At 40.5% G+C, this 9,410-nt stretch overlaps 1 long non-coding RNA gene across 2 annotated transcripts; it reads left to right on the forward strand.

Moving 5' to 3' along the window:
- Positions 1–3,858: 3,858 nt before the first annotated feature.
- Positions 3,859–9,163, forward strand: LOC147897949 (uncharacterized). Of its 2 annotated transcripts, XR_015541711.1 has the most exons (5): positions 3,859–3,980; positions 4,845–4,947; positions 8,002–8,153; positions 8,241–8,458; positions 8,616–9,163. It is a non-coding gene; the product is annotated as an uncharacterized LOC147897949 (long non-coding RNA). The 2 variants fall into 2 exon arrangements; XR_015541710.1 differs by having other exon boundaries at positions 8,241–9,163.
- The last annotated feature ends 247 nt before the right edge of the window (positions 9,164–9,410 follow it).

Raw genomic sequence — 9,410 nt, forward strand, 5'->3', positions numbered from 1 at the left:
GGTCTTGTACATGCACCCTCTACTTACCCAGTTCAATTCAAGAGGGGGTGTTGAGGATGGTGTAAATTGCAACATACCTCTAGGGCATAGGGGCGAACCATAACCCTAACCCTAAGGGTTTCACATGTATATCTTCTTGCTCATGTACAATACAACTTAGTGTGCAATTAGTAATCTTGTGTGCACTCCTCTCTCTCTCCCTCTCTCATTTCCATTATCAAAGGGATCAGGTCTATGCAAAAAGGGCAAGGATGAGGAGGGTGAAGAGGACGAGGAGAGTTTGAGGGAGGAGCAGCAGTAGTAGGATAGGACATCTGGTCATTTTGTATTTTAGGACTTTTTCCATCTTGTAGCGCATTACCTCAGCAGATTTTTTTGAGTTCTATAATTTTACCATTTTGTAGTGCATTACTTCAGTAGATTTTCCGGTTTTGAGTTTGGCACTTCTGAGATTTTGTAGTGCATTACCTTGGTAGATTTTCCATTCTCAACTCCAGCACTACTTTTGCCATTTTGAAGAACTTTTTTGTAGCATTGTAACATGATTTTGTAGACCTCTTTTGTAATGTTTAATCATGATTCTAATGAAAAACAATTGTGCAGTAGGATGGAATTAAAACAAGCCCCATCCTTCCCCACAAATTTTTTTTAATTCTGTTAAAGCATCAGTATACACCAATGCCCATATTGACATTGCAGTGTTGGTGTATACCAATGTCAATATCGACACCTATACCATCACCAAGAACATTAAGTTACCGATGCCCATATTGATGCAAGTTCTTTATGATGTACACATCAACGGACATTCTGACTCTTTTTACTTATTCAAATAAATATTCTTTGTATTTAGCATCAGAAAGTGACCCTTGTCTTGTAGTGAGAGAGGGGGGGCAATGCAAGTAGTAGAGCAATTCTCATGAGAGCTATTGTGAGTACCAAATAAGATCCTATGTGGACCATCATACAATGGTGGGAGGAAACCACAAATTTCCCTCTGGCTACCATACAATGAAGGGTCCTTCAATGAATATTTTGATGAGCAAAGAAGAGCATGCATCAAAACGGTAAACCTAGGATGTAGTCACTAACCTGGAGATGTAGTGTAAATAGTCGTACCTTTTCTTGTATGAATGTTCAACATCTTATCCATGCTACTCTGCAAGAAATAACATGATTGCATCAGCCCAATGGTTCCATGCAGACTTACATCATCTTGCTTGATTTTACTACAAATTGTGCATGTCATGTTGGAATTGTTCATTGGGAAATGATACAAGATATCTTAGAGAAGTGTAGAAAGTCTTTCAAGAAAATGTGGCAATTGTAGTACGAAAGTTTTGAAGATTGGCAACAACCAATTTGCATCATGAGTAAGACCATCTCAAGGGTAGATAAGAGCAGCGCAAGAAGTTCAAAGTAGACAAGAGGCCATGGATCCATGTTTAGGTACCTATACGGCCTCCACCAAGAGTTAGGAAGCCATACATAGCAAATCCACGAGCAAGGGCCCTAAGGAAGATCAAACAACTCTACTGCAGAAGAGCATCGACAACCTGATCTCACGTGCTCCCTTCCAATGTGTGGTATGAGAGATAGCATAGGGGTACAAGGATGATGTGTGCTTTAGCACAAGAGCTATGGGGGTACTTGAGGAGGCTACAGAGCAAGTCACCACATCTTTTCTCAAGGATGCCAACTTGTGTGCCATCCACGTAAAGCGCATCATGGTCATGGACAAGGACATGGCTCTAGCGACCTCTTTCAAACCCTCCTCTCATGGATGAATTGAGCTTGCACCTTTTTTGAAGTCCTTGTGATGGGGCTTCCTTGGCATCTTCTTTATCTTAATCCCACGCGGTTGCACGAGCATAGGAACTACATCCAGGATGGGCTATATCACTGGGATAGGGATGATGGTACTCTTTCTTGTGGTTTACTGAATCCTCTCTGGAAGCTGCTCAACATCGAGGAGGTTCTTAAAAACATTTTTTTCATTTGGGGGAGTCCTCTCACAGGATCCCTCCTGGGAGTTGGGGGTTGGCTGATGGGGTTTTGGGGAGGTCTCATAGGAGTTGTTGGAGGGAACATGCTCTTGGGACTTGGGGGAGGGCTCATGGGGAGGGAAAGGATCATGTGGAGGAGAAGGCTCATGCAAAGGAGGAGGCTCACAAGACTTCAGAGAGGGTTCACAAGACTTGGGGGAGTACTCACGGGAGTCGAGGGAGGTCTCACGGGACCTAGGGAAAAGATCATGCTCTTAGGAGTTGGGGGAGGGCTCATGAGAGTTGAGGTAGGTATGTTGAGAGTTGGGGAAGGGCTCAGGAGAGGTACGCGACCCGGAGAGGTTCATGTGCACAGATGCCATGGAGGTGGTGGAGCTAGAGGAGGAAGGGTGGAGGCAACATCCTATGGGTCTAGCAGTGTTCTTCACTTGTGCCATCAAATAATGAGAGTTAGGGTTTTTAAAAACTTTTAATATAGGCCAATCATCTTTATGCACCCCTTTTAATTATGTTGTGGTCAAAATAAGCAAAATATTGATTTCATAAATCTATACAAGTACAGCATAGCTTATGTTGCTGGTTCGACCCATCTGCTCCCTTCTCTCACATAAGGTAGTAGCTCAGTTTTGGGCAGCCCATAGCAGTGCTCACAAAACCCGAGCTTTTAGTGTAAAAATCCCGATTGAAATTGAGAAATCCCGATTGGGAAAATGATATGCCTTTTTTAATAAAGGGTTCAAATGAAGGTCGAAACTTTATTTTAAAGGCACACATGAAAATAGACTTTAATTAAAGGGTTCTTGGTATAGATAGTCTTTAAAATAAAGGGTGAGTCTAGAACGTGCCTTTATTAAATTATGTATATATATATATAGAGTAGTACTATTAGTAGAATATATTCTATAACTGTAAGAGGCTAGCCGCTAGCGGCTAGAGCCATGTATTAATTTATTAACTCTAAGAGCCATGTGGCATGGTTCAAAGTTCAAACTTCAATCCTGATTCCTCATGTTTGTCTCAAACTAAGGTTGAGTGACGAGTCATGAGTCATGACTCATAGAGTGATGATTGATGATTGATCCAGGACCCAGGTCCCAACTCCCAGGATCCTCTTTAATTTTACATCTAACCACCGTCCTGACTCCTCCTTTTCCATCCCGATTCTCGATTCCCACCCATCATCCATGACGATCATGATTCATGACATCGTCACATCGACTCTGTCCACCCTCCTACCTTCAGGTCTTGAATCGCCATTGCAACAGAATCGCCATTGCAACTGGGTTGTGTCTCTATGAACCAGACCCCTTAGAGCTTGCTGCTTCCATTCAGTGCATGCCCCCCTGATATTCCAGGAGAGGAAGGCCAGTTGAGGCCTCTAATCAGCTTGGTCAACCATTATCAGAATCGGACTGCTCCATCTCGACTGCCAAAGGAGCGTAGATGTTAACAAAGGAAGAGTTCTTCCTAGCTCGGCTCTTAACATTCCTGAGTGACTTGATCTTCTTTGGTGAAGTTTCAGAGCTGGGCTATCCTTGCATTTCTTTGTTCTCGGGCTTTCTTTTTTCCTTGCCTTTAACTGGGCTCTCCTGTTTGGATGCTGGAGACCTCTTTGAGTTTTTCTGCGCTAGGTCCTTGCTGGTAGCCCCCCCCCCCTGTGCTTTGTCTGCATGGCCGTTCTCCACCCACGGGAGAGCTTCGATCTTGTGGCTAGCCTCGTTCTGAGTGGCCACTCCTTGCTCCTTCTGGCCTGCATGTTCGGGGGGTAGTTCCTCCCTGTCTACAACTTCAATCAAGGAAGATTCACCAGCTGCATGCTTGGTTCTGCCGCCCCTCTGCCTACAGTCTCCAGTTTCTCGGATCTCCATTGCCCTGGCCCCTGCAATTCGAAGTTCAAAGGCATCGATGGCCAGCCGCCAGAGGACCAATGATCAATCACGATTCGCACTCCAAACTTCATAGTCCAGGACCCAGGTTGGTAACTTGGTTGAACTTTGAGGTTTCACGGTAGACTCGTCACTCCAGAACGTAATACGATCGATGTGGCTACTGCCAAGCGTTCCCGTTTGAAGCCCTTCATAAAAATTGTGAATAGCCTTTCTCCTCCTTCTAGACACGAGATGATCAACAGATTGATAGTGTTTGTGGGTGGTGGCAATCGTATCATTGTAGATCTCAGTAACTTGGATTGCATCTTTCAAAAACAAGATCTTATTGCTTCGAACTTTATTCTGAATCACGTTGAAGTCTTGTTATGAAGATATTACTAATCGTAAGAGAATCCATATTAATTTTCCTTTTTCTTTTGATAATTTTGCTCCTCGTCATACATAAATAGAAGCCTTCCACATGTGCATTGTCGAGATGTGATGGGAGGATGGGTTAATGCATGGGGCCTCACCGGTTGGAGTGGAAAAACTTTCTAGTGCTCTTAGTAGCGGAGATGGGTGGGAAGTAGACTAGGGATACCTCCATGGTTATTTTTTAGAGTTCCCTTGTATGGATATCTGAAATCCATAGATTAGAGTTCTAACAGCACTTCAAATCTATGTTAGGAGGGGTGAGCATTGAGGATCAGCAACTAATAGCACACCAACAAGTAGCCTTTGACAGTATTAGCCCCCACAAAATGCTCGCGTGTATGTGTGTGTGACATGCGTGTGCGTGAGAGAGAGAGAGAAAGAGAGTAGAAACCTCTTTCACAAAATAAATTGCTGTTGTATCTTGTAGAAACATGTTTTAAGGTTTATTTTCATTGTCTATTTCCAAGATGTGAACATTAATCCTTCCTTGCTATCAATGTTTGTAAATGTTTGCTGAACCGCTAATCTGAAGCAGGTGTGGCAGTCCACATTGAGTTGCAGTCTCCCTGGATTAAGGTTGTAGTCTTTGGAGTGGGGTAGACTTTGGACAATTGTGATAAAGCATCTTCAAAGTTCAGGTATAATAACTTGCATTTGTCTATGCCCTCAATTATCCTGATTTTTTTGAGGGAGGGGGAAAAGAGAAAGATTTAAACTGTGAGACATACTTTCTTATAATGCACTATTTGCATGACATGCCCAATATGGTTGAGGCTCACCTTTGTTACATCCTCGTTATGGTAGCAACCTTGTGTGTCCCATATTATGGTGGTCCACTCAAATAGAATAGCTTTAGTCCTCTACATCTTGGAATCATCATGTGTGTGTGTGTGTGTGTGTGTGTGTGTGTGTGAGAGAGAGAGAGAGAGAGAGAGAGAGGCTTGCATTTGTCTATGCTCTTAATTATCCTAATTTTATTTAGGGAGGGGGAAAAGAGAGGGTAGAACTTTGGGATATACTTTCTTGGAATGCATTGTTTGCATGGCATGGCCAATATGGCTAGCGCATAACTGGATGTAATGCGAGGGTCACCTTTGTTACATTCTCATTATGGCATCAACCATAATATGGTGGTTCACCCAAATAAAATAGCTTTAGTTCTCTACATCTTGGAATCATCATGTGTGTGTGTGTGTGTGTGTGTGTGTGTGTGAGAGAGAGAGAAAGAGAGAGAGAGAGAGAAGCTTTACTTAGATTAGTTTCTATTTGTTTATAGATAGCTATGCCTCCCCGACAAATGTCTCTATTTCATTTGCCGATGTTCACTCAACAACCACCACCCCCAAAGCGTTCAAAGAAGAGGCACATTTCAAAAGATGCATCCTCCAATGAAGGTGAGGGAGAGGATATCTTAGGAGATACAGAGCCAAATGTAGTTGGCCTAGAGAATGATTTGCAGTTCCAGCTTCGAAGGCAAGCATGGAACGATGCTTGGACAGCAACATTTGAATGGGCTTATTTTGACAAGTTCGTCGATAGGATTTTTTGCAAGTATTGCAAGAATGACATACGCTCCAAAAGTGAGTTTGGGAAATTTGGTTCCATTAATATCCAGCACAATGCTCTTACAGAGCATGCAAAATCTAGGGCACATTCTGAGGCAAAATATGTACATGGATTCAAGAAAGTGTGCATTGAAGATTGGATGAATAGATCCAAGGATGATGCCAATCAAGCCATTGAGAATCTATTTGTAGCAGCATATTTTGTTGCCAAAGAGGATCTTTCTTTTAGATCATATTCGAAACAACTAAAGCTTTTAATCCGATGCAAATGTCCATACATCACAACTAATTTGTACCACAATGACAAGGCATGTAGTAAGTTTGTAAGATCCATTAGTGAGGGGCTTTTGTCACAAATCTTGCAAAGGATGAAAGCATCTACATTTTACAGCCTCATGATGGATGAATCGACGGATATTGGGCATATTCAGCACCTCATTGTCTATGCCTCATTCATAGAGGATTGTGAACCTGTTACAGTGTTTCTAGGCCTCTTGGAAATACAAAGTGGAAATTCAAGCCATTTGTATGATTCTTGCATGTTCTTCATGTCACAACTACACCTTGATGTCAACAACATAGTTTGCTTGGGTACAGATGGTGCTTCATCTATGATAGGGCACGTTAATGGGCTAGCTGCTTGCATGAAACGAGTCAGTCCTTATATGACTTCAATACATTGTATTGCTCATAGAACAAGCCTATGCTTATGTGACACAGTTAAGAGATCTGTAACAGCCCAAGAAATTGATTAGATTGTGAATGAGATAGCAGCGATCTTTTCCAAAAGTGCCTTAAAAATTACAGCACTGAAGTCTCTAAAGACCGAGTTTGGGTGTGTGGAAGTTAAGATGAGTCGTATCCACAAAAGCAGATGGCTGAGTAGAGCATCAGCTATTCACAAAGTTTGTGAATCTTTTGAGCCTTTGCTGGTATTTTTGAAGTCATATAATCCCACTTTGTTTGTCAAGGTGAGCAATTTTGAGTTCATCTACAAGATTCACTTCATGGCAGATATGCTTGAAAGGTTGGCCATATTGAGCAAAACATTTCAATGTAACTTTGTTGACATTTCAGCAATTAGTGGGATTATACAAACTGAAATACACTTAATTCGTGAACAATTCCTCATGGATCCAGACGTGGAAATCAATGCATCTCAATGTGACACCATGGGTTATCCCATTATTCCAGATTATGGCCCTATTGTGGGACAACTTGCTGCCCTTAGAGCATCTCTTCATGGCAATACATACAGATCAGTCTTGATTCGCAGAAATCTTGATGGCATGGATATGGAGTCAGCCCTTGAATTTTAGAAGGAGTTCTCTAACGTGATAATTCAGAATCTATTTGAAAGGTTTCCAGATAACAACCTTGTTGGATGCTTCAAGGCACTATCACCTTGTACCTTTCCAAAGGGAAACCATTTGAAGAATTATGGGTTTTCTGAAATTGAGACACTTGCATCCTACTATGATGAGTCCAAGTATCTTGAAAACGGAGAGAGCATCGGATCTCTTATTGACAAGATGCATGCCAAACGGGAGTATCAATATTTCAAGGCACAAGCTGCATTTGAATGGGAAGGAAGGAGTTTGAGGGATACATGGGTCTCTATTGCTAAAAACCCACCCACGGCTGCCAAGTATCCCATGCTACTTTGTTTAGCACATATCTCTATGCTACAATGTGCAAGTACAGCAATATGTGAAAGAGGTTTCAACATACAAAATATAATCAAGGACAAGCTTCGAAACTCTCTAAAATCAAGGAGCATGGATGCGCTTATGCATGTGTACATCGAAGGGCCACCTCTTGAAGACTATGATTTTGGTGTTGCCATTGAATTATGGAAGAGAGGTACCAAAACTAGTAGGCATATCTATGGTGAAAGCAGAAGGTATGCTTTTGATTTGTTTATCATATATAAATAATTTTAATGTGATTGTATATGTGTTTAGTTGACTTTGATTGCTTTCTTTAAATGTAGGGTCAGCGGGATTCAAAGAGGTTGAAGGTATTTTTTAAAGTTTCAATCATTAGGTAGATTTTGTCTTGAAATCAATATTTATTCTCTTAGCTATCCTATTAAGTAAAATCATTTCTCTATGCTTTTATTTGCAGGTTGCTTTTTGGGATATATTTTTTGTGCATGCTTTTTTGTGGCATTATCTATGATGATTTCTATCCACAATGAAACGATTAAGGTGCAGTAAGGGATCCCATATATACAATTGCTGTTTTGAGATCAATATTTTGAAGAGGGTCCATCTATGGTAAGTTTTTTCTATTAGATTAGAAGTGTAAATCTGTTTTTATACATGTTGAAATTAGATTACATGGGATTTTTTGTGAATATACAGGTTTGGTCTTATTCAAGCATGCAGTTGATGATGATCTTGAGCTTAGAAATGGAGTGTTTGAATGTGTGGATATCTTGCTTGACAAGTGTCTTATGATCAAATCAACCATTCAGCTTTTACTTGATGTTACAACTTTGCATATCTTAGGATTGTGATCATGTGGGCAAGATATGGGACTAAGATCTACTGTTGACTAACCGTTGTATACACCATATGAGGTAAAGCTTCCTTTGCCATCTCACATTGTTAAAGCTTTTTAGTAGTTTGCTTGGTTGTCTTGGCAAGTAATGGTAGCTATCGTTGTCTTGGTTATGATGTCTTAGTTGTCCTTATAAGTAAGCTAGTATGATCGTGTCTCCATGGTTTTACTTGTAGGTTGTTTTGTGGGTTGTGTACCTTTTTTGTGGCATTATCTATGATGATATTTGTCTACAATCAAATGGTTAAGGTGCAGTAAGGGATCACACATATACAGTTGCTGCAGTTTTGATATCAATATGGTTGTTTTTCTTAGATCAATAATTGAAAGAGGATTCTACAATCAAATGGTTAAGGTGTAGTAAGGGGTCACACATATACAGTTGATGATGTTTTGATATCAATATGGTTGTTGTTTTGAGATCAATAATTGAAAGAGGATTCTACAATCAAATGATTAAGGTGCAGTAAGGGATCACACATATACAGTTGCTGCTGTTTTGATATCAGTATGGTTGCTACTTTGAGATCAATAATTGAAAGAGGATTCTGCACAAATGGTTAAGGTGCAGTAAGGGATCACATATATACAGTTGCTACTGTTTTGATATCAATATGGTTGCTGTTTTGAGATCAATAATTGAAAGAGGATCCATCTATGGTAAGTTTTTTCTATTTAGATTAGTAGTGTAAATCTGTTTTTTCAATATGCTAAAAGTACATTACATGGGATTTTATGTGAATATACAGGTTTGGGCTTATTCAAGAATGTAGCTAAGGATGATCTTGAGCTAAGAAATGGATTGTTTGAATGTGTGGCTAAGATCTACTACCAGGTGACCATTGTGTAGACCATTATGAGAGAAAGATACCTTGCTATCTCTTGTTATCAAAGCTTGCTGAAAAGTTTACTTGGTTGTCTTGGTAGGTAATAGTGATTGGACTTTTTCTTTCTGGTTTTGTATAAGTAAA

Source organism: Dipteris shenzhenensis, chromosome 10 (genome assembly GCF_047967505.1).
Source record: "Dipteris shenzhenensis isolate YYH24624 ecotype China chromosome 10, Dip_SZ_1.0, whole genome shotgun sequence".
Classification (NCBI taxonomy): domain Eukaryota; kingdom Viridiplantae; phylum Streptophyta; class Polypodiopsida; order Gleicheniales; family Dipteridaceae; genus Dipteris; species Dipteris shenzhenensis.